Source organism: Lontra canadensis, unplaced genomic scaffold (assembly GCF_010015895.1).
Source record: "Lontra canadensis isolate GAN:19392208 unplaced genomic scaffold, GSC_riverotter_1.0 scaffold11, whole genome shotgun sequence".
Taxonomy (NCBI): domain Eukaryota; kingdom Metazoa; phylum Chordata; class Mammalia; order Carnivora; family Mustelidae; genus Lontra; species Lontra canadensis.
The window spans coordinates 9991001-10017593 of record NW_022631005.1 but is presented as its reverse complement, the minus strand read 5'-3'; positions in this window follow the sequence as shown (position 1 = coordinate 10017593).

Genomic DNA, 26593 nt, shown 5'->3' with positions numbered 1-26593 from the left:
GTGACTCTCAGCTCTGGGTTACCTCGAACCGTTCGCAAGCTCGGTCAGCTCGGAGCGTGGCCGGAGGCCAGGGTGACGGGAGTAATTGGGCGCTGTTCTCTGAGGGCGCACTTAGGAGTGGGGCCCCGGGCTCTCGGCTCCTCCGAGACAGAGACTGGGAGGCCGCCATCTTCATTCCCGTCCTCCGGAACTCTACAGAAAGTGCTCAGGGAACAAAAGCTCCCGAAAGCAAACCCGAGCAGATTACTCAACCCGACCCTGGTAAGGACGGCGCAACTCCGCCTGGGGCAAGACACTTGAGAATCACTACAACAGGCCCCTCCCCCAGAAGATCAACAAGAAACCCAGCCAGGACCAAGTTCACTTACGATGAGTGCAGTTTCAATACCAAGGAGAGCAGCGGAATTCCAGAGGAGGAGAAAGCAAAGCACGGAACTCATGGCTTTCTCCCCATGATTCTTTAGCCTTGCAGTTAATTTAACTTTTTTTTCTTTTTCAATTATTTTTCTCGTCTGCTGCTAAATTTTTTTAACTTTTACCCTTTTCTTTTTTAACTTTTTTAACTAGTTTATCTAATATATATATATATATATATATATATATATTTTATTTTTTCATTATTGGTTTTCTTTTTTTATTTGTTTCTTTCCTTTTTTCTGAACCTCTTTTTACCCCTTCCCCCCCCCTCACGATTTGGGATCTCTTCTGATTTGGCTAAAGCATATTTTCCTGGGGTTGTTGCCACCCTTTTAGTATTTTACTTGTTCGTTCATATACTCTTATCTGGACAAAATGACAAGGCGAAAAATTCACCACAAAAAAAAGAACAAGAGGCAGTACCAAAGGCTAGGGACCTAATCAATACAGACATTGGTAATATGTCAGATCTAGCGTTCAGAATGACGATTCTCAAGGTTCTAGCCGGGCTCGAAAAAGGCATGGAAGATATTAGAGAAACCCTCTCGGGAGATATAAAAGCCCTTTCTGGAGAAATAAAAGAACGAAAATCTAATCAAGTTGAAATAAAAAAAGCTATTAATGAGGTGCAATCAAAAATGGAGGCTCTCACTGCTAGGATAAATGAGGCAGAAGAAAGAATTAGCGATATAGAAGACCAAATGACAGAGAATAAAGAAGCTGAGCAAAAGAGGGACAAACAGCTACTGGACCACAAGGGGAGAATTTGAGAGATAAGTGACACCATAAGAGGAAACAACATTAGAATAATTGGGATTCCAGAAGAAGAAGAAAGAGAGAGGGGAGCAGAAGGCATATTGGAGAGAATTATTGGAGAGAATTTCCCCAATATGGCAAAGGAAATAAGCATCAAAATCCAGGAGGTTCAGAGAACCCCCCTCAAAATCAATAAGAATAGGTCCACGCCCCGTCACCTAATAGTCAAATTTACAAGTCTTAGTGACAAAGAGAAAATCCTGAAAGCAGCCCGGGAAAAGAAGTCTGTAACATACAATGGTAAAAATATTAGATTGGCAGCAGACTTATTCACAGAGACCTGGCAGGCCAGAAAGAGCTGGCATGATCTATTCAGAGTACTAAACGAGAAAAACATGCAGCCAAGAATACTATATCCAGCTAGGCTATCATTGAAAATAGAAGGAGAGATTAAAAGCTTCCAGGACAAACAAAAACTGAAAGAATTTGCAAACACCAAACCAGCTCTACAGGAAATATTGAAAGGGGTCCTCTAGGCAAAGAGAGAGCCTAAAAGTAGTAGATCAGAAAGGAACAGAAACAATATACAATAACAGTCACCTTACCGGCAATACAATGGCATTAAATTCATATCTCTCAATAGTTACCCTGAGTGTTAATGGGCTAAATGCCCCAATGAAAAGACACAGGGTATCAGAATGGATAAAAAAACAAAACCCATCTATATGTTGCCTACAAGAAACTCATTTTAAACCTGAAGACACCTTCAGATTTAAAGTGAGGGGGTGGAAAAGAATTTACCATGCTAATGGACATCAGAAGAAAGCAGGCGTGGCAATCCTTATATCAGATCAATTAGATTTTAAGCCAAAGACTATAATAAGAGATGAGGAAGGACACTGTATCATCCTCAAAGGATCTGTCCAACAAGAAGATATAACAGTTGTAAATATCTATGCCCCTAAGGTGGGAGCAGCCAACTATATAAACCAATTAATAACAAAATCAAAGAAACACATCAACAATAATACAATAATAGTAGGTAACTTTAATACTCCCCTCACTGAAATGGACAGATCATCCAAGCAAAAGATTAACAAGGAAATAAAGGCCTTGAATGACACACTGGACCAGATGGATATCACAGATATATTCAGAACATTTCATCCCAAAGCAACAGAATACACATTCTTCTCTAGTGCACATGGAACATTCTCCAGAATAGATCACATCCTTGGTCCTAAATCAGGCCTCAACCAGTATCAAAAGATTGGGATCATTCCCTGCATACTTTCAGACCACAATGCTCTGAAGCTAGAACTCAATCCCAAGAGGAAATTTGGAAAGAACCCAAATACATGGAGACTAAACAGCATCCTTCTAAAGAATGAATGGGTCAACCAGGATTAAAGAAGAATTGAAAAAAGTCATGGAAACAAATGATAATGAAAATACAACGGTTCAAAATCTGTGGGACACAACAAAGGCAGTCCTGAGAGGAAAATATATAGCGGTACAAGCCTTTCTCAAGAAACAAGAAAGGTCTCAGGTACACAACCTAACCCTACACCTAAAGGAGCTGGAGAAAGAACAAGAAAGAAACCCTAAACCCAGCAGGAGGAGAGAAATCATAAAGATCAGAGCAGAAATCAATGAAATAGAAACCAAAAAAACAATAGAACAAATCAACGAAACTAGGAGCTGGTTCTTTGAAAGAATTAATAAGATTGATAAACCCCTGGCCAGACTTATCAAAAAGAAAAGAGAAAGGACCCAAATAAATAAAATCATGAATGAAAGAGGAGAGATCACAACTAACACCAAAGAAATACAGACAATTATAAGAACATATTATGAGCAACTCTATGCCAACAAATTTGACAATCTGGAAGAAATGGATGCATTCCTAGAGACATATAAACTACCACAACTGAACCAGGAAGAAATAGAAAGCCTGAACAGACCCATAACCAGTAAGGAGATTGAAACAGTCATCCAAAATCTCCAAACAAACAAAAGCCCAGGGCCAGACGGCTTCCCGGGGGAATTCTAACAAACATTTAAAGAAGAACTAATTCCTATTCTCCTGAAACTGTTCCAAAAAATAGAAATGGAAGGAAAACTTCCAAACTCATTTTATGAGGCCAGCATCACCTTGATCCCAAAACCAGACAAGGATCCCATCAAAAAAGAGAACTACAGACCAATATCCTTGATGAACACAGATGCAAAAATTCTCACCAAAATACTAGCCAATAGGATTCAACAGTACATTAAAAAGATTATTCACCATGACCAAGTGGGATTTATTCCAGGGCTGCAAGGTTGGTTCAACATCCGCAAATCAATCAATGTGATAAAACTCATTAATAAAAGAAAGAACAGGAACCATATGATACTCTCCATAGATGCTGAAAAAGCATTTGACAAAGTACAGCATCCCTTCCTGATCAAAACTCTTCAAAGTGTAGGGATAGAGGGCACATACCTCAATATTATCAGAGCCATCTATGAAAAACCCACCACAAATATCATTCTCAATGGAGAAAAACTGAAAGCTTTTCCGCTAAGGTCAGGAACACGGCAGGGATATCCGTTATCACCACCGCTATTCAACATAGTACTAGAAGTCCTAGCCTCAGCAATCAGACAACAAAAAGAAATTAAAGGCATCCAAATCGGCAAAGAAGAAGTCAAACTATCACTCTTCGCAGATGATAAGATACTATATGTGGAAAACCCAAAAGACTCCACTCCAAAACTGCTAGAACTGGTACAGGAATTCAGTAAAGTGTCAGGATATAAAATCAATGCACAGAGATCAGTCACATTTCTCTACACCAACACCAAGACAGAAGAAAGAGAAATTAAGGAGTCCATCCCATTTACAATTGCACCCAAAACTATAAGATACCTAGGAATAAACCTAACCAAAGAGACTAAGAATCTATCCACAGAAAACTATAAAGTACTCATGAAAGAAATTGAGGAAGACACAAAGAAATGGAAAGATGTTCCTTGCTCCTGGATTGGAAGAATAAATATTGTGAAAATGTCTATGCTACCTAAAGCAATCTACACATTTAATGCAATTCCTATCAAAGTACCATCCATTTTTTTCAAAGAAATGGAACAAATAATCCTAAAATTTATATGGAACCAGAAAAGACCACGAATAGCCAGAGGAATGTTGAAAAAGAAAGCCAAAGTTGGTGGCATCACAATTCCGGACTTCAAGCTCTACTACAAAGCTGTCATCATCAAGACAGCATGGTACTGGCACAAAAACAGACACATAGATCAATGGAACAGAATAGAGAGCCCAGAAATAGACCCTCAACTCTATGGTCAACTAATCTTCGACAAAGCAGGAAAGAATGTCCAATGGCAAAAAGACAGCCTCTTCAATAAGTGGTGTTGGGAAAATTGGATAGCCACATGCAGAAAAATGAAATTGGATCATTTCCTTACACCACACACGAAAATAGACTCAAAGTGGATGAAGGACCTCAATGTGAGAAAGGAATCCATCAAAATCCTTGAGGAGAACACAGGCAGCAACCTCTTCGACCTCAGCCGCAGCAACATCTTCCTAGGAACATCGCCAAAGGCAAGGGAAGCAAGGGCAAAAATGAACTATTGGGATTTTATCAAGATCAAAAGCTTTTGCACAGCAAAGGAAACAGTAAACAAAACCAAAAGACAACTGACAGAATGGGAGAAGATATTTGCAAACGACATATCAGATAAAGGGCTAGTGTCCAGAATCTATAAAGAACTTAGCAAACTCAACACCCAAAGAACAAATAATCCCATCAAGAAATGGGCAGAAGACATGAACAGACATTTCTGCAAAGAAGACATCCAGATGGCCAACAGACACGTGAAAAAGTGCTCCATATCACTCGGCATCAGGGAAATACAAATCAAAACCACAATGAGATACCACCCCACACCAGTCAGAATGGCTAAAATTAACAAGTCCGGAAATGACAGATGCTGGTGAGGATGTGGAGAAAGGGGAACCCTCCTACACTGTTGGTGGGAATGCAAGCTGGTGCAACCACTCTGGAAAACAGCATGGAGGTTCCTCAAAATGTTGAAAATAGAACTACCCTATGACCCAGCAATTGCACTGCTGGGTATTTACCGTAAAGATACAAACGTAGTGATCCGAAGGGGTATGTGCACCCGAATGTTTATAGCAGCAATGTCTACAATAGCCAAACTATGGAAAGAACCTAGATGTCCATCAACAGACGAATGGATAAAGAAGATGTGGTATATATACACAATGGAATACTATGCAGCCATCAAAAGAAATGAAATCTTGCCATTTGCGACGACATGGATGGAACTAGAGGATATTATGCTTAGCGAAGTAAGTCAATCAGAGAAAGACAGTTATCATATGATCTCCCTGATATGAGGGAGAGGAGATGCAACATGGGTGGTTAAGGGAGTAGGAGAAGAGTAAATGAAGCAAGATGGGATTGGGAGGGAGATAAACCATAAGTGACTCTTAATCTCACAAAACAAACTGAGGGTTGCTGGGGGGAGGGGCTTGGGAGGGGGAGTGGGGTTATGGACATTGGGGAGGGTATGTGCTATGGTGAGTGCTGTGAAGTGTGTAAACCTGGCGATTCACAGACCTGTACCCCTGGGGAAAAAAATATATGTTTATAAAAAATAAAATTAAAAAAAAAAGATATCATAAGGAAATCTTAAACTGTTTCTCAAGATTGATATGAGATAACCGTTGACCAATTCCCTGTCATTCAAAAAAATTCTTTTTGAAAGTTTTATTTAAATACTATTTAGTTAACATACAGTCAATCACAATTTCACTAAATTCAACACTTCCACACAATACCCAGTGCTTATAACAAGTGCGCTCCTTAATCCCCACCACATATTTAACCCATTCTCCCACCTACCTCCTCTCTAGTAGCCATTAGTTTGTTCTCTATAGTTAAGAGTCTGTTTCTTGGTTTGTCTTTCTCTCTCTTTTATTCCCTGCTTTGGGTTCATTTGTTTTGTTTCTTAAATTCTATGTATGAATGAAATCATATGGTATTTGTCTTTCTCTGACTGAATTATTTCACTTAGCATAATATGCTGTAGTTTCATTGTTGTCACAGCAAATGCCAAGATTTCATTCTTTTTAATGGCTGAGTAATTATACCACCTCTTTATCCATTTATCAGTCAATGGACAAGGGCTGTACACATAATGGCTATTGTAGATAATGCTACTATAAACATTGGGGTACATGCATTGAACTAGTATTTTTGTATTCTTTGGGAAGATACATAGTAGTGCAATTGCTGGATTGTAGGGTAGTTCTATTTTTAGTTTTTTGAAGAAGACTCCATACTGTTTTCCAGAGTGGCTGCACTAGTTTGCATTCCCACCAACAGTGTAAGAGGGTTCCCCTTTTTCCACATTCTCGCCAACATCTGTTGTTTCTTCTGTTGTTCATTTTAGCCATTCTGACAGGGATGAGTTGATATCTCATTGTACTTTTGATTTGTATTTCCCTGATGATGAGTGCTGTTAAACATCTTTTCATGTGTCTGTTGGCTCTCCAGATTGGATGTCTTCTTTGGAAAAATGTCTATTCATGTCTTCTGCTCATTTTTAATTGGATTATTTGGTTTTTATTAAAACCAAATAATCTAATTAAAATATATAAAGAACTTATAAAACTCAGCATCTGAGTTTTATACACAATGGAATAAACTCAAACATAGCTGAGTTTTATAAGTTCTTTATATATTTTGGATACCAACCTTTTATCAGATTTGTCATTTGCAGATTTTTCTCCTATTCCATAGGTTGCCTTTAAGTTTTGTTGATTATTTCCTTTGCTGTGCAGAAGATTTTTATCTTGACGAAATCCTAATGTTCATTTTTGCTTTTGTTCCCCTTGCATTGGAGACATATCTATAAAGAATTTGCTTCTACCACTGTTGCTTCCTGTGTTTTTCTCTAGGATTTTGATGGTTTCCTGTCTCATATTTGGGTCCTTCATCCATTTTGAATTTACTTTTATGTATGGTGTAAGAAAGTGGTCCAGTTTTCTTTTTCATGGTACTTTCCAGTTTTCCCAATACCATTTGTTGAAGAGACTGTCTTTTTCCCATTGGGTATTCTTTCCTGCTTTGTCAAAGATTAATTGACCAAATAATTATGGGATTATTTCTGAGTTTTCTATTTTCTTCCATTGATCTATGTGTCTGTTTTTGTGCCGGTACAATTCTGTCTTGATCACTACAGCTTTATAATATAACTTGAAATCCAGAATTGTGATGCCTCCAGTTTTGTTTTCATTTCAAGTTTGCTTTGGCTATTCAGCATCTTTTTGGTTCCATGCAAAATTTAGGGTTGTTTGTTCTAGCTCTGTGAAAACTGATGATGGTATTTGATAAGGATTGTGTTAAATGTATAGATTGCTTTGGGCAGTATGGATGTTTTAACAATATTTTTCTTCCAATCCATGATCATGGGATGTTTTTCCATTTCTTTCTGTCATTTTCCATTTCTTTCATCAGCGTTTTATACTTTTCAGAGAACAGGACTTTCACCTCTTTGGTTAGGTTTATTCCTAGGTACCCTATGGTTTTTGATGCAATTATAAATGGGATTGATTCCTTAATTTCTATTTTTCCTGTTTCCTTATTAGTGTATAGAAATATAACAGGTTTCCATGCATTGAATTTGTATCCTGTGAATTTACTTAGTTTATATTTGTATATATTTGGTTAGAGTGTTTCAGGTTTTCTATATAGATTATCATGTCATCTGCAAATAGCGAAAGTTTTGCTTCTTTCTTGACTATTTGGTATGTTTTCTTTCTTTTTGTTGTCTAGTTGCTGTGGCTAGGACTTCCAGTATTATGTTAAAATATAGTGATGAGAGTGGACATCCATGTCTACCTGATCATGGAGGAAAAGCTCTCAGTTTTCCCCCATTGAAGATGATTTTAGCTGTGGGTTTTTCATAGATGGTCTTTATTGTGTTGAGATATGTCCTTTAAACATACTTTGTTAAGAGTTTTTTATCATGAATGGATTGTTGTACTTTGTCAAATGCTTTTTCTACATCTATTGAAGTAATCATATGGTTCTCATCCTTTCTCTTATTAATGTGGTGTGTCATGTTGATTGATTTGCAAATATTGAACCACCCTTATAATCCCAGAATAATTCCACCTGATTGTGGTGAATGATTCTTTTAATGTATTGTTGGACTTGGTTTGCTGTTGAGAATTTATGCATCCATGTTCATCAGGGATATTTGCCTGTAGTTCTCTTTTTTAGTGAAATCTTTATCGGTTTTGGTATCAGTGATTTTAGTCTCATACATGAATTTGGAAGTTTTTCTTCCTTTTCTATTTTTTGTAATCATTTGAGAAGAATAGGTACTAACACTACTTTAAATGTTTGGTAGAATATGCTTGTGAAGCCAACTGGCCCTGGACTTTTATTTTTCAGAGTTTTTTGATTACTGATTCAATTTATTTGCAGGATATCAGTCTGTTCAATTTTTGTTTCTTTCTGTTTTGATCTTGGTAGTTTTTATGTTTTTAAGAATTTGTTCATTTCTTCTAGGTTGTCCAATTTTTTGACATTTAGTGTTTCATAATATTCTCCTATAATTGTATTTCTGTAGTGTTTATTGTTATTTCTCTTCTCTCATTTGTGATTTTATTTATTTGAGTCCTTTCTCTTTTTTTCTTGATAAGTCTGGCTAGAGGCTTATCAATTTTATTGATTTTTTTAAAGAACAATTCCTGGTTTTATCCATCTGTTCTATTGGTTTTTTGGATTCTATATCATTTATTTCTGCTCTAATCTTTATTATTTCCTTCCTTCTACTGGTTTTAGGTTTTTGTTTTTGTTTTTATATTTTTCTAGCTCCTTTAGGTGTAAGGTTAAGGTGTAAGGTTAGGGTGTTTATTTGAGATTTTTCTTGATTCTTTAAATAGGCCTGCATTGCTATGTACTTTCTTCTAATGACTGCTTTTGCTGTATCCCAAAGGTCTTGGACTATTGTGTTTTTATTTTCATTTGTTTCCATATATTTTTTAATTTCTTATTTGATTTCCTGGTTGACCCATTCACTGTTTAGTATCATGTTGTTTATCCTCCATGTATTTGTGGTCTTTCCAATTTTTTTTTCTTGTGGTTGACTTCTAGTTTTATAGTGTTATGGTCAGAAAAGATGCATGGTATGATTTTAACCTTTTATATTGGTTGAGACCTGTTTAATGGCCTAATATGTGATCTATTCTGGAGAATGTTCCATGTGCAGTTGAAAATAATGTGTATTTTGCTGTTTTAGGGTGGATTGTTTTGGATATATCTGTTAAGTCCATTTGGTCCAGTGTGTCATTCAAAGCTATTGTTTCCTAGTTTATTTTCTTTTTAGATGATCTGTCCATTGATGTAAGTGAGGTGTTAAAGTCCCCTACTATTATTGTGTTATTGTCCATTAGTTCCTTTATATTGTTATTATTTTATATACTTGGGTGTTCCTATACTGGCTACATAAATATTCACAATTCTTATATCTTCTTGTTGGATAGGCCCCTTTATTATGATATAGCGCCCTTCTTTGTCTCTTTTTACAGTCTATGTTTTAGTCTAGTTTGTCTAAGTCCAGCTTTTTTGACATTCATCTTCATGATAAATGTTTCTTCACCTCCTAACTTCCAATCTGTAGGTGTTTTTAGATCTAAAATGAGTCACTTATAGGCAGAATATAGATGGGTCTTTTTTTTTTTTTTTTAATCCTTTCTGACATCCTGTATCTTTTGATTGGAGTGTTTAGTCCATTTACATTCAAAGTAATTATTAATAGGTACAAAGTTAGTGCCATTTTATTATTTGTTTTATCATAGTTTCTGGAGATTTTCTCTGATCCTTTCTTGTCTTTGTCACCTTTGGAGTCATATTTGCACACAGAGTCTCCTTCAATATTTTTCTCAAGGTTGATTTAGTGGTCACGAACTCTTTTAGGTTTTGTTTGTCTGGAAAAGTCTTTATCTGTCCTTATATTCTGAATTATAACCTTGCTGAATAGAGTATTCATGGCTACAGATTTTTCCCATTCATCACTTTGAATATATCATGCCACTTTCTTTTGGCTTGTCATGTTTCTGTTGAGAGATCTGCAGCTAGCCTTATGGATCTGCTCTTATAACTTAAGGACCTCTTATGTCTAGCTGCTTTTAAGATATTTTTCTTTATCATTACGTTTTGCAAATTTAATTACAATATATCTTGGTTATGGACTGCTTTTGTTGATTTTGATGGCGCTTCTCTGTGCCTCCTGGATCTGGATGTCTGTTTCCTTTCACTAATTGAGGAACTTTTCAGCTATTATTCTTGAAATGAATTTCCTGTTTCCTTTTCTCTCTTCTTGTTCTGGGACTCCTATGATATAAATGTTAATATGTTTGATGGAGTCAACTGAGTTTCCTAAGTCTATCCTCAAGTTACATAATTCTTCTTTCTCTCTTTTCTTCAGCTTCATTATTTTGTCTTCTATGTCACTAATTTTTTTCTTCTGCTTCTTCTAGCCTGCTGTTCATTGCATCAGATGTGTTTCCAATGTTGGTTATTGCATTCTTCATCTCTGATTGAGTCTTTTCAAATCTTTTATCTTTGTGGTAAGGGTCTCTGATGTTTTCTATTCTTTACTCAAGCCCAGTGAGTATCTTTATGAATGTTGCTTTAAATTCTCCATGAGGCATATCATCTGTTTCATTTAGATCTCTGGCTGTGGACTTACCCTTTTCTTTCATTTGGGATAAATTCCTTTGTCTTGGTACTTTGTCTAAGTCTCTGCCTTCTTTGTGTTGAAAAAGCCAATTATGTCCCCTGCTCTTTCATTGATGTGGCCTCTTCTCTCCCTTTAGTTGTGGAGTTTGTTCTGTCAGTCTTCAGATTGATTTCTGAGATACTTAGTATGATTTGATAGTTATCTTGTTGTGTTTGTGGGCCAAGATAGGCCTAGGGTCCTCCTACTCCACTGCCATCTTCTCCTGCATCATCATTTAAGAAACTTCTAATACTAAAACCACTCACTGTGATGAATAAGCAGTCACTTTTTTTTCCCATTATGTACACTGCTTTATAACAATATGCAATGATCTGATGTCATGTTTTGGTTTGAGTTTCTTTTTGGTGGTGTAAGGTAAATTTTTACTAATTACTAGTTCATTGATTTATTGATTTTACTTCTGTTACTTAGGAACTTTTGACACATTTTTTTATGGATACAATTCAATCTATAACAGCTAATGCCTTAAAAAAACAAAACAAAACTATGTGATTACATAGTTTCCATGTGTCAGAAGTCTGGGTTAGTTGGGTGTTCTGTTTATGATCTAACAAAGCTCACATGGTTATCCAGGTTGCATTCTCTTTGAACTTAGATTTTCATTCCAAACTCATTCAGACCCTCAGTAGAATTGTTTTCAGCAGTGGCAGAAACTGAAGTCTCAGTTTTTTTTTTTTTTGAAGCTTTTTTTTTTTTTTTAAGATTTTATTTATTTATTTGACAGAGATCACAAGTATACAGAGAGGCAGGCAGAGAGAGAGAGACAGAGGAGGAAGCAGGCTCCCCGCCGAGCAGAGAGCCTGATGTGGGGCTCGATCCCAGGACTCTGGGATCATGACCTGAGCTGAAGGCAGAGGCTTTAATGCTCTGAGCCACCCAGGTCACCCTGAAGCCTCAGTTTTTTTGCTGCCTATAGGTCAGCAATTGCTTGTAGCTCTTGATGCCACCCTCAGGTTTTTGCTATGTGGCTCCCTTCATAACATGGAAGCTTACTTCTTCATGGCCAATGGGAAGTTACTCATATTTCTTCCGATCTCTAACCTGTACATCCTCTTTAAAAGTGATCACTTGGTTATTTCAAGGCTACCCAAGATAATTTCCCTTTCTATTAGCTTAAAGTCAATTGGTAAGGGACTTAATCAGATCTTAACTTTTGCCATATAATGTAACCCAGTCTGGTAAATAAAAACCATAAAAATTGAATCACAAGATAGCCAACATAGCCATTTTAATAAATGTCTAAAAATGTTTGAGATTAAGTATCCTAAGAAACATAAATAATATTGGTAACATTAAACATAAATGTTTAAGAAGTTATTATGACTCTGAAAATATGTATACCTAACAACATAGCATTAAATAATTATTGATAAAACTGCAGGGAGAAATAGAAAATTAAATGATTATTGGAGATTTTAATACTCCATTTTCAGTACTTGTTATATCAAGGAAAAATATTTTTTTTTTCTTAAATAAATGGTTAATAAGCTCTTGAGGGAATCTTAGGGGCCATCTTAGAATTCTACCTACCATAGCCTTCCCTCTGTCATAAAAAATTCACATTCCTCCTACAAGCAGCATACATTGACCTCCCCTCAAAGACCCTATTTGATCCTATTATAGCATCTACTCCAAGTCCCTATTGTCACTTAATCATCTAAGTCAGGTATAGATGAAGCTCCTTAGTAGAACCTATTATGATGGCATAATTTGTGGCCAGCGACATAATTGTAGCCACATGTAGAACTGTGAAACTGAAGAGAGGAGTTTTCTGCCCCCAACACTCCCAATTGAGTAGGACAAGTATAGAATAACCATAAGCATTGGTCAAAATAAGGGGGAAATGGAAGCATAAAAGGGTCAGTGGTCTAAAATTGTTCTGAAATCCAGCCAGGCAAATGGAATTCTCTTCATTAGCTTTTAAGGCCTACAGGAATTTTCCCTCACTCTCAGCTCTTCTTTCTTGGTTCTAGGTTTCCTTCTTTATCAAAAAAATTAGTGCATGTTTGTGACTGAGTTATCAACTTTCTTCCTGCCAGTAGAATTTTGATTGTCTGACAGTCTCCTTTCATTTGTACTTTTTCTGTCTCCTTTAGTCCAAGTTAGAAGTGTCTCTGCTGAAACAATTTTCTCAAGAATTTTGGGAGTGTTCCATGCATTTCTCTTGTATTTACCTCATTTGGTAAAAGATCCATAGATTTGTTGGAGGTAATCTCTTCTCTCTTATCCCTTCCTGCTGAGACAGCTTAGGGTCAGGATCCTTAAACTTTAGGTACCCTTTTGTTTGGTTGAGCTCTGTAAGACTCATCCTTCATTCCTGGAGAGAAACCTTTGTATAGTGAATATATGACATTTTGATCTTTTTAGGGTTTTAGCAAAATCTCATAGAGTTACATACTCAACCATTTCTGTATGCCACACTTTCAGCAGCCATTTCTAACTTTTGGAATATTTTGCCATTTTGGAGGTCCTGCAAATTTTTGAAATCATCCAGTCCTGGTTCTTTTTTGTTAAATTATTCTTTCCTCAATTATTATCTGTCTCCTCTTATATTTTATTATGTCTAACAAGAAGAAACCAGATGGTGCTTTCATCATTATGCTCAGAAATCTTTCTAAATTGTATATCAAAATTATCATTTACAAGTTCCCCTTTGCACATAATTGTAGGACATAATTTCAGTAAACCCACTGCCACTGTATACCAAGGATCTCCTTTTCCCCAGTTTCTAATAGCATGTTCTTCACTTCCTTCTGAGCTCTTACCAGGAGCATTTTTAGCAGTCTGTTAGAAGCAGTATGGGCTTTCTTTACCAAAATTATTCCAGCCTTCATCCTTGTCAGATACAAAGCCACTGGCACATTTTTTAGGTATTTGTTGAAGCACCGCCCTACTTCCAGTTATCAAAATGTGCGTTAGTTTTTTTTTTTTTTTTAATAATATAACAAATTACCCCAAACTTGATTTAAAGCACGATTTAGAGTCAGAGTACAGATGCAATTTAGCTGGTTTCTCTGCTTAGGTCCTTACCAGGCTGAAATATCATCTGAAGCTCAAAGTTCTCTTTCATGATCACTGGTTGGTAGAATTCATTTGCTTTTGGCTGTATGGTTTAGGTCCCTGTTTTCTTACTAGTCATTGGTTGAAGACTTTTCTGAGTTCTTAAAGACCTAGAAAGGGTGAGAAAATAAGTAACAAAAATAAATTATGTTAAGATACAGGAACATCTAGAGAAAGATAATATAAAGCCAACTTGGGGTTACTACACAGAATACTTTAAACGCAAGCCATTTCTAGGACTTGTGTTTGTTTTTTTTTTTTATTTTAAGATTTTATTTATTCATTTGAGAGAGAGAGAAACAGAGAGAACACAAGCAGGGGGAGAGACAGAGGGAGAAGGAGTCTCCCCACTAGGCTGGGAGCTCTATGCAGGGCTTAATTCCAGGACTTGGAGATACCTGAGCCAAAGGCAGATGCCCAACCATGTGAGCCACTCAGGCACCCTCCACACAGAATGCTTTATTAAATAATGTAAAGCATAGTTAGAATGGAAACACTTACTGTTATAGAAGTTCAGTTGTGTCCCTAAGATAAAAAACAAATTTGTCTCCTTGGATTTTGTCATTTCTTGGTATAAATTCCAAGAAAAAAATCCTTTTGTTTTCTTCTAGAGAGAGAGAATCTTAAGCAGTGCAGCATAAGGCTTGATCTCATCACTCTGAGATGATGACCTGAGTCAAAATCAAGTCAGGTGCTTAATCAACTGAGCCACTCAGGTGTCCCAGTAAATCCTCATTTTTTAATAAAATGATTAAAATTGATTACTTTAAAATAATTCAATCATCATAAAAAGGGAGAGAAGTGATCAAGGTATTATAATAAATAAACAAATTTAGAATATTAAACTAAAAAGGAAAGAATGAAGCAGCTGTCCTGACAACAATTTTTCTTCTGTGATGAAGGGAATTTAGAAATAACTTCTGTATCTCTAATGAATGGAGTTCAAAGAGATGGTGTCATATTGAGCAAAGTTAATTAAACTGGAAGAGGGGGATAGATATATTTAGCTTTTGTGTCATTATTCTCAATTAAATAAAATAATGTATTAAATATTAGCTTCCAAACAATTTTCTTGAAAAATGAAAAATTCATATTTCCAGGTGATAGCCACCTTCTTCCCTAAATTTTGATGCTATAAATTTCAGATAGGGCCAAAGAAACTCATGTTGTAATAAGCAATTGAGGTGAGAAATGATATAGTTGGGTCACTGAACACAATTTTGAACCACAACTGTGAAAAATCATGTGACGCATTTATGGAAGTCAGAATGTTATGTGGTAATTCTGTTGTATTTTTTACTTAATAATTTTTCTTGTTTGATAATATTTTGTTACCATTATTAAATTATAGATGTATTCTGTTCGTGAATTGTCTAGTGTATTCATTATAAAACCGATACTAAAGACTTTATTTACTACTGTAGGTTTTTTTTTATTTTTATTTTAATTAGGGAGGAAAGGATAGGAGAGCAGTTACCCAAACCGAATGTTTTTTATCTGCACATGGAAAAATGTCTTTACCTATATGTGGAGAGCTTTGTATTAATTTAACCAGATCTCCAATTACTATAATATTATTCAATTCAAAAAGGCATATTGTATCTATAATAAAAATTTGGTTGGGTCAGTTGAATACATTACACGTTCCAAGGGTTATATAAAAGCCTAAAATGGATAAAAGAATCACCAGAGCTTTCACCTAGTTATTTCTTGGATAGGATTGAGACATTCCTGTAGATGGGAACAGTGCATCAAGGCACATACTCAGCCTGAAGTGAGCATGAATACAGCAAATCCTGGTTTCACATAAATATATGCTTTGCAATCCATCATTTTGTGAATTTTGCTGCAAAATGTGAAGGAGGGTCTTAGAAGTGAGTTGGCATTTTATTTTTTCACTTATGCGGAAACATATACACTCCAAAAAATGTTTTCTGATTTCTAATTTTGTGTGAGGATATTCTTAAATTTAATATTCCCATGAATTGGCTAAAAACTTGTATTATAAATTTTTTTAAATATAGTTATTTTTAAAAGACTGCCATTCTGACAGGTTTAAAGTTATATCTCACTGTCATTTTAATTTGCATTTCCCTGATGATTAGTGATGTTGAGCATATTTTCATGTGTTTGCTGGCCATCTGTATATCTTTGGAAAAATGTCTATTCAGGTCTTGTACACATTTTTAATCAGATTATTTGTTTTTTCGGTGTTGAGTTGTATAAATTCTTTCTAAATTGTGGATATTAGCCCCTTATAGGATATATCACTTGCAAACATCCTCTCCAATCAAGTAGATGTCTTATTTATTGATGTCTTCCTTTGCTTTGCAAAAGCTTTTTTTTTTTTTTTTTTTTTTTTTTTTTTGGTGTAGTCCCAGTAGTTCAATTTTGTTATTTCCCTTGCCTGAGGAAACATATCTAGAAAAGTGTTTCTGTGGCCTAAGTCAAAGAAATTATAGGCCGTGATCTCTTTGAGAATTCTTATGGTTTCAGTCTCACATTTAGGTCTTTAATCCATTTTGAGTTTATTTTTGTGTGTGGTGTAAGAAAATGGTCCAATTTCATTCTTCTGCATGTAGTTGCCCAGTTTTCTCAACACCATTTGTTGAAGAGACTGTCTTTTCCCCCATTGTATATGCTTGACTCCTTTGTCATAGCTTAAATGACCATGTAATCATGGGTTTATTTCTGGGCTTGCTATTCTATTCTTTGAACTATTTTTGTGCCAGTACCATACTATTTTGATTACTACAACTTTGTAGTATATCTTAAAATATGCAGTTGTGATACCTCCAGCTTTGTTTTTCTTTTTTAAGATTGCTTTGGCTATTCAGGGTCTTTTCTGATTCCATACAAATTTTAGTATTATTTTTTCTAGTTCTGTGAAATATGCTGTTGGTATTTTGACACATATTGGATCAATGCTTTGGGTAGTATTAGCATTTTAACAATATTTGTTCTTCCAATCCATGAGCATAGAATATCGATTTTTTTGTATCATTTTCAATTTATTTCATCAGTGTTTTATAGTTTTCAGAGTACAGGTCTTTCACCTCCTGGGTTAAGTTTATTCCTAGGTATTTTACCATTTGGGGGCAATTGTAAATAAGATTGCTTTCTTAATTTCTGTTTCTGCTACTTTGTTAGTACTATATAGAATTGCAACAGATTTCTGTATATTTTGTATTGTGTGATGTTACTGAATTTCATTGTTAGTTCTAGCAATTTTTTTTTGGTGGAGTGTTTAGGGACTTCTCTATATAGTATTGTGTCATCCACAAATAGTGAATGTTCTATTTGTTCCTTAACAATTCGGATGCCTTTTATTAATTTTGTTGGCTGATTGCTGTGGCTAGGACTTCTAGTACTATGTCAAATAAAATTGCTGAGAATGGACAGCCATTAGGGGAAAACCTAATTTTTGGTTTGAAATCCAGTTTTTCACCACTCAATATGATGTTAACTGTGGGTTTTTCATATATGGCCTTTGTTGTGTTAAGGTATGTTCCCTCTAAACTTACATTTTTTGAGGGTTTTTGTCATGAATGTATGTTGTATTTTGTCAAATGATTTTTCTGTATCTATTGAGATAATCATATGGCTTTTATCTTTTCTCATGTTAATGTGATGTAAATTGATTAATTTGTGAATATTGAACCACCCTGGGATCTCTGAAATGAGTCCCACTTGGATGTGGTGAATGATTTTTTAAAATATGCTTTTGGGATTTGGTTTGCTAATATTATTTGAGGATTTTTGCATCTATGTTCATCAGAGATATTGGCTTGTAGCTTTCTTTCTATCTTCTTTTTTTTTTCGTAGTATCTTTATCTGGTTTTGGAATCAAGATAATGCTGGATTTAATCCCTGCCATCTAAACACGTATTGTTATCTTTATAAACTATGTGTTTCTGAACTTTTTAAAACTAATTTTTATTGAGTACGCAATGTACCAGATACTCCTTTGTCTCTTGGGATATACACTAATGATCAAATCAAATAAAAATTCTGGCCTTTCATAGGTGTTTTATAGTTTTCAGAGAAGAGATCCTTTATCTCTTTGGTTAGGTTTATTCCCAGATATCTCGTGGTTTTTGATGCAATTATAAATGGCATCAATTCCTTGATTTCTCCCTCTTCTGTTTCATCGGTAGTGTATAGAAATGCAACTGACTTCTGTGCATTGATTTTATATTCTGTGACTTTGTGAATTTCTGTTTGGGTTCTAGAAATTTTGGGGTGGAGGTTTTGGGTTTTCTACATAGATTATCATGTTGTCTGTGAAAAGTGTAAGTCTGACTTCTTCCTTGCTGATTAGGATGACTTTTTTTTTTTTTTTTCTTTTTGTTGTCTGATTGCTGAGGCTAGTGTTGTGCCCGAGTTTTCGCATCTGAGAGACCACCAAGGAGCCAAGCACTGATGCAATCACATGAGGGTTTATTTGACAAGCTTAAGCTTGGGCCCAAGTATACCTGACACAGCGGAGTAGGGACTTGGACCCCGAACCAGATTATAGTCAGAGTTTTTAAAAGCAGAGTAGGGGTGGACTAGGCGGTGGGTGAGGACAAAGGTGGTGTTCAGAAGGGCTATCAGGGTAAAGAGAACTGTCAGGATATTGAAGGCCTGGTTACTATCAAGCCAAGGCCGTTTTTCCCTTTAATGAGGCACTAGCATGAAAACAATTGGGAGTTTCCTGGTGGAATGTCATATTCTTGCTATCAAGCATCCTTGTTAGTGAGATTTGGGTTTAGAAGTAAATTTAACTTTATTTACTTTTCCTTCTACCTCAGCCTCCTTCAGTTTTGTTTATGGAGGGGAGGGTGACATTAGGACTTAAGGAACTGAATTATTTGTCTCTGGAAATTGAGCTATTGAAAAGATAGCTTCTTTGTTGTAAATCTCAAGGACATTTGTAAACCACAACTCCTGTCCCGCAGGATTGTGATCTCTGCAAGTCAACCATTTGTTCTTCTTTTAGGGCAGCCAGGGATGGCTGAGGAATATCACACATACTACCAAGGGGAGGGGAGCGAGTGGAGAGGGGATGCAAGGTGCAAGCCTCTGCTTTGCCAAGATGGCTGTACTTATATCAGGGCTAGACTTGAGGTGGGTACAGCCTTGTTTTTCTTGGCCTCCACACTAGGACTTCCAGTGTTATGTTGAACAGTGGTGAGAATGGACATCACTGTCATATTCCTGACCTTAAGGGAAAAGCTCTCAGGTTTTCTCCATTGAGGATGATAATCACTGTAGGTCTTCTGCATATGGCTTTTATGATATTGAGGTATGTTACCTCTATCCCTGCTTTGTTGAGGTATTTGATCATGCTGTATTTTGTCATTGCTTTTTCTGCATCTCTTGAGAGGATCATATGGTTCTTTCCTTTCTTTTATTAATGTAGTGTATCACATTGGTTTGAGAATGTTGACCCACCCTGGCATCCAAGGCATAAATCCCACTTGGTCATGGTGAATAATCCTTTTAATGTACTGTTGAATCCTATTGACTGGGATCATGGTGAGAATTTTGGTATCCATGTTCATGAGGGATATTAGTCTGTAATTCTTTTTGTTGGGGTCTTGGGTTTTTGCATTAAGGTAATACTGGCCTCATAGAGTTTAGAAGTTTTCCTTCCATTTCTATTCTTTTAAACAGTTTCAGGAGAATAGGTATTAATTCTTCTTTAAATGTTTGGTAGAACTCCCCTGGGAAGCCATCTGGCCCTGGACTCCTATTTTTGGAAGATTTGTTAATTAGTACTTCAATTTCTTTGCTAATTATGGGTCTGTTCAGGTTTTCTTTCTGTTTCAGTTTGTTAGTTTTTATATATCTACGAATGTATCCATTTCTTCTGGATTGCCTAATTTGGGGGGTATATAATTGTTCATAATATTCTCTTCTAATCGTTTATATTTTTTGGTGTTGGTTGTGATCTCTTTTTGTGTATGATGTCAGAAAGTGGCCCAATTTCATTCTTCTGCATGCTGCTGTCCAATTTTCTCAAAACCATTTGTTGAAGATAATATCCTCTTCCCATTAAGTATTCTTTCATGTTTTGTTGAAGATCAGTTGGCTATATCATATGGGTCCATTTCTGCACTTTCTATTGTCTATGTGCTTGGTTTTTTTGCCAGTATCATACTGTCTTGATGACTACAGCTTTGTAATATAGCTTGAAGTCCTGAATTGTGATGCCTCCAGATTTTTCTTTTTTTAACTTTTTCAAGATTGCTTTGGCTATTCAGGGTCTTTTGTGGTTCCATACAAAATTTAGGATTGTTTGTTCTAGCTCTGTAACAAATGCTGGTGGTATTTTGATAGGGATTTCATTAAATATGTCAATTGCTTTGAGTATTATAGACATTTTAACAATATTTGTTCTTTCAGTCCAAGAGCATAGAATGTTTTTTTTTCCATTTCTTTGTGTCATTAAAATTAATCTTTAAAATTTTAAATCCATTCTAATATTAGTCAGTGTGACCATACATAAAATTCCTTTCTTAAGATTCCTTATTCATAATCCTTCTGCAGCTTTCTGTATCCATTTGGGTTTTGTCCTGTATTTTTCCTTTCTTATTTTGTAACAATGATTTTATTTTAGGACAACATTACTCTTTTTTCTTTTACTGGAAAGAAAATGAAATCCATGTTCTTTATACTTTCTCTTATCCAAAAAACACATTCTATTTGCCTAACCTACTTTTCGTATACATTTTTACCCCTATTATTTCTAGTAGTTTTATTTTTAAATACTGATTATAAATTTTTCCTATTAGTAATTACTACTTTCCAACGAAAACTAGGAAACAAGCCATTTTGACCTACCAAGTATTCACATCCAGTAGTTGATTTGCAGATTTATTAAATACATTTCCTAATTTTTAGAACTATGTGCTTCCTCATAGTAAATTTTTCAGTGTGACAGAAAACATGCTTATTAATAGATCCGAGTATCTTTTGTCTCCCTGTAAAAAATTACAAAACCAAAAGTAGATGAACTTATATTTAGCATTTAATGTTTATCTTATTTGTAAATAATTTAGATACTCATATAGATACTTATTATTTAGTTTATCTTAAAATAAGCTTTCTTCTTTTCTATATTACTGTTTGAGAAATGACTATAATGGGTTTCAAATAAAAAGAGACATTGGACAAAAATTATTTCCATCTCCCTTCAATTTATAAAAGCTATTATCAAATTTAAATGTGTTATTAAGTGCTTCCTAGAAATGAGATAATATTGTGGTTAATGAAAATATAAACTCCATAGGTGGTTTTTTACTGAACTGCTTTTCAGTCTTCATTATAACCTGTTAATTTATCAATAGGCAATAATTTGAAGTGCACAGATAAACACTTCTTAGAAGTACAAATGGAAATACCCCAAACCTTGCATGTGCTATGCTAAAATACATTTGGTTATTTTGTAAATAAATCAATTTATTTACAAATGTTTATATGATACAATAGAAGTTTTATATGCAAGGTAAAAAGATACACTTAGCATTGAAGGCATGACTGTTAAAACAGATACTCATAATGAGTTTCTGAAATTTATACATAAATAATTAATATTCTTTGGTTAACAGAGTGATAGTATAAGACTAACATTTTGAGTCATTTTCTCAATTTGGCTGAGGATTTAACTTCATTTTTTTAAAGTCCCTGGAATTTTCCATTATATTAATGAGATTAAAAATAGTATCTTATTTTTTAATCCCTAAACAAGATTTTTCTATCACCTTGGATAAATCTCTTCTAATATTCTACTTTTGCACCATTTGTAAATGAGTCAGTAGTATGTGCTAAATAATCATTAGCCGATAAAGTGTACCACATATCTGCTGATGTCTTTACCTCATTTTAGGGATGTCTTTGTAGTGATAGTCACAACTTAGAGTTATATCCAACAGCCATATTAATGACATGAAGAGATGGAATACCAGAACCAAGAATGCACCTGAGTAACTCTTTCTCATGAGTTTATTACCACTTGAGAATGTAAGTGACTAATTCTCTCTTCAGTGAGTTTCTGTGGAAATAGTATATTTCATCTGACAAACACCTAGTAAAATTATCTTTTTAAGACCAGATATTTTCTTGTCACCTCTTACTACAATTCTGTTCACTTCAAGTGTCTCAAATTCTTCACCAGTGTTAGAGATGGAATACTTAAAAATCTCACTTTACCTCTGACTCTTCCTGGTCTCTGCATACATCTGTCCAAAATCTTGGGCCCTAGGTCTACCCACTATCATGTTTATTCTTTAATATCAGCCACCCTCCAAAAGTCAAGTCAACTACAGCCAACATTATCATATAATTTCACATACAGTCTATATTCTACATATGCTTTCTCTTCATTCTATTGTTTACGTTCCATCTCTTATGTCTCCTAATTTAAGACCCACACCTCACCTTCCAGATTTCCTCACAAAACAACCTTCATCCCATTCCCATAACAAACCTTGCTCTCTGAAGAGAATGGTATCTTCTCCATAATACTTTCATGTGTATCTTGCTCACTAACCCTGTACACCACAGCAAGTGCACTCCTTAATTTCTTCACCTGTTTTACCCTTCCCAGCTTCCCTCTGGTAACCATTAGTTTGTTCTCTATAGTTAAAAGTCTGTTTCATTCTGTTGATTTTTATCTCAGGTACAGTACTGCAAGCTAGCTTCAATTTGCTTATAAATTCAGCAATTAGGATGATAATCAATTTAGTTAAGTAAAAGTTCAGTACATTCCAATTGTCAGTAATTACTGTATTCATCACCATCCCCACATAACAATTTTTAAAATTTCGGTTTCATTTAAGAATGTTCTTGATAGAGCAGTAAAAGATTTAATCAAATCTTGACCCTTGAGTAAAATTCTTTTGAATAGGCTGTGTGATAAAATGGGAAATATGAATGAAGCAGAATGCTTTATGTAAGAATGTGGTATTTGTTCTCCAGGAAAAGAATTTGTTTGAACTGTTGAGTGGAACCAGTTGTTTGTTCATAGAACAGCAATTTGACTAGGTGAACTATAATTATTTAGATCTCAAAAGTGAGTAAAGTGAGCTTGTCACTTTGAGGAAAACAACGAAGATGTCTTGCTAATGATAAAATATAAGTTTTAGCTATAATTAGAACTTTGGAAAACTTAGCTTCACCGTCATAAACAAAATGTGGCCTAGTGATATAATAAAATATAATTCAGCTATAAAAAGGAATAAAAGACTGATACATGCTAAATACAGATAAATGTCAAAAACATTATGCTAACTGGAAGAAGCCACACACACAAAAGGTTATTTATTATATGATTCCATTTAAATGAAGTAGCCAGGATAAATAAATACCTATTAGGCCATAATGCAAATTGGTTCCAGGGCCTGGAGAATGAATGTAGAAAACAAGGAATGGGAGTAAATGTTTACCATGTAGAGCGTTTCCTTTTGAGATTATGAAAACATTTTAGAACTAGGTACACATGATGAAATTGCACTTTGCAAATGTACTAAACATTTGTATATGTACAAAATGCCACAAATTATTGTTTAAAATGACTAAGTTTACACCATGTAAATTTTACCTCTATAAAAACAAAATATCCAAGTGCTTAGGGAGGTGGGGTGGAAAGTGAAAGCCATTTGACGGAGGAATGAGCTTCTGGAAGAGTCAGAAGATGGAAACAGCTAAAAACAAAGTTTTAGCACAGAAAGTATTTTGAATCTTTGCATTCTGAAAAGGCTTTTTAAAAAAGATTTTTATTTATTTGACAGAGAGAGAGAGAGAGAGAGACAATGAAAGAGGTAACACAAATAGGGGAAGGGGGAGAAGGAGAAGCAGGCTTCCCACTGAGCAGGGAGCCTGATGTGTGTGGGGCTCAATCCCAGGACTCTGGGATCATGATCTGAGCCTCAGGCAGATGCTTAACAAATGAGTCACCCAAGCACCCCTGAAACATCTTTATACCATCATTTTTTATTGGTAGTTTGTGTCAGTATTGAATTCTATGAATTTAATTTAACCAGAATTTTTAATACATTCTTCTATATTTTATTGCTTCCATTGAATAAATAATTGCTTCCAAAAATTAATAAATCTGATTGTCATTATGCTTCTTGGTGCCTTAAATTCTATAATTTTGCAGAGATGTGTCTCATGTTAGACATTAAGGTTGACATAAAATATCAATCTGCAGAATAATTTCTGTCCTTTCCAGAGATTTTTAATTCTTTGATAACTATTCCCACCTTTGCATTTCTTCTGGAAATCATATTATTTAGGCATTGTACCAATAGAATTGAGATCCTGAACTTATTAATATAAATATTTCCAATTCTTTGAAGCCTAAACTTATACTCCTGCCCTCACATTTTGTACTTGTATCTGACTTCTACTAAAGCAGGAAGTGAAGATAATGTAAGTGAATTTCTTTGGCATGACTCATCTTATAGTTGATCAACAACCTGTCTGCTTTCTTCCTCCTACTAAGACATAAGCATCACTCCTGTCCAAGTCTAACATCTAACATTTGGTACAACTGTATTGAGAGGAAGGAGGGCAGTGAAACTTACATTTAGACATGTGAAGAAAGTATTTCATGTAAGCTAAATAATTTTCTGTAATAGGGAACCAATAGATATATTTGAAAGACAAAAATCAAGAAATAGCAGTAAGTAATTATTATTTACAAATAATAACTGGAATATATAAAGATGTTGAGAGTCTTTTCTTCCAGGGAGATGGCAGTTGTGAATTAGGAGAATGCTATTTCCATTATAAGCCTTGAAACACTATTTTATTCTTTTATACTAGGTGCATATATTAATAGCCTAATAAAAATTTTGAAATTAAATTTAAAAATCATCCAAAAGTTGTTTTTTTAAATTTAATTTTATTTTTTCAGTGTTCCAAGACCAAAAGTTATTTTTAATAGAGCTGTATTTTTAATGGTCAGTAGTATATAGAATTTTCCCTGTATAACACACTACTTAAAGTAGCCAAACCCGAAAATAGGAGATAGGAATTATAGCAATGCCTGGTCTTTAAAAGGTGCAAGTCTAAAGTCGATAATAAAATAATTTTGTCAGCACATTTTTATGTGGCTTCGTTGAGGCATATTGTAGTATCAAGAAAAAATATTACAGTTTAATCTTGAATCTAGATAGATTAGTATTTGAAGATTAGTATTAGCACTTCTCCCCTGACCACTACTGTGTTCAAAGTCTGAACGTCCAGAATGTCTCAGGTCCATAAGCTCTAAAGGAAATATTTACCTCATGGCAGTGTCAGGGAACAGTAGGTATTTGTCTGCCAAAAGTTTCAGGAAATATAATCAGGGACATAATTATTCCATATATAAGCATTCCACCCACACAGCACTCTTTCTGTAGGATTCATTTCTTATTAACATCTAAGATACATTTATTACAATATAAAAAATAAACTCTGGGACTTTGAGTATAGTGGTAAACCACCATGCTCCAGATTTTATCAGAACCATGTAAGACACAGCTAATGAGTGGCAGACACTTAGAAAATGGGGCTTTCCTGTTTGAGATGCCATGTAAACATCCATAGGAGAAAAGGCCTACATCAAATTTACATGTTCATACACAAAAATATAGGTCAGAAAATTTAAAATTGTACTTCTTATTGATTCCTTTGAACTTACATTCCAGGAAAATTTGAAGTCAGAATCACAATTTATAAAATATTATTGTCCTGTAATAACACTGTTCATTTGATAAACATTTTATTTTTTAATTTTTTCATTATTATTTTTTTATTTAAAGATTTTATTTATTTATTTAACAGACAGAGATCACAAGTAGGCAGAGAGGAGGGTGGAGAGAGGAAGGGAAGCAGGTTTCCCGCTGAGCAGAGAGCCCAATATGGGGCTTGATCCCAGGACCCTGAGATCATGACCTGAGCTGAAAGCAGAGGCTTAACCCACTGAGCCACCCAGCTGCTCCATTGATAAATACTTTAAAGCATTATTTTAATTGTCTCGCAATAATTTGTAAGTTTGTAGGAAAAAAATAATTGTGCAGTTTTAGAGAAAAGCGACATTTAGGAAGATAAGATGATCTAAAGATGGAATCATCTTGTTAAAGTGTTTAATCTAGTGCTAGTTTCTGTCATCAGTATAGAATAATCTGTGCAGTTGCTAATGTTATTTGAATTTTCTTGAGGAATAATTTAACCTTAATAAGGACAGGATAATGATGAATATGACAACTAAAGGCTTTTTCTCCAATTGTTCCTCCATTTATTTGCAGAGAAAATTAGTGTTATAAAAACTATAGAATAAAGACCAAATACATTTGATATAGGTAAACATCCCCTTATGCACTTAATCTTAAAGTTCATGTGTATAATGCTAACGTGATTCTTTGTTATTTGAGTTGGCATATTTCCTCTGAATATATAACTTAGAGGAGACATTGTATGCAGTGACTAATTATAATCTGTGAAAGACTGATTTTATCTGTAATTATAGATACAGATT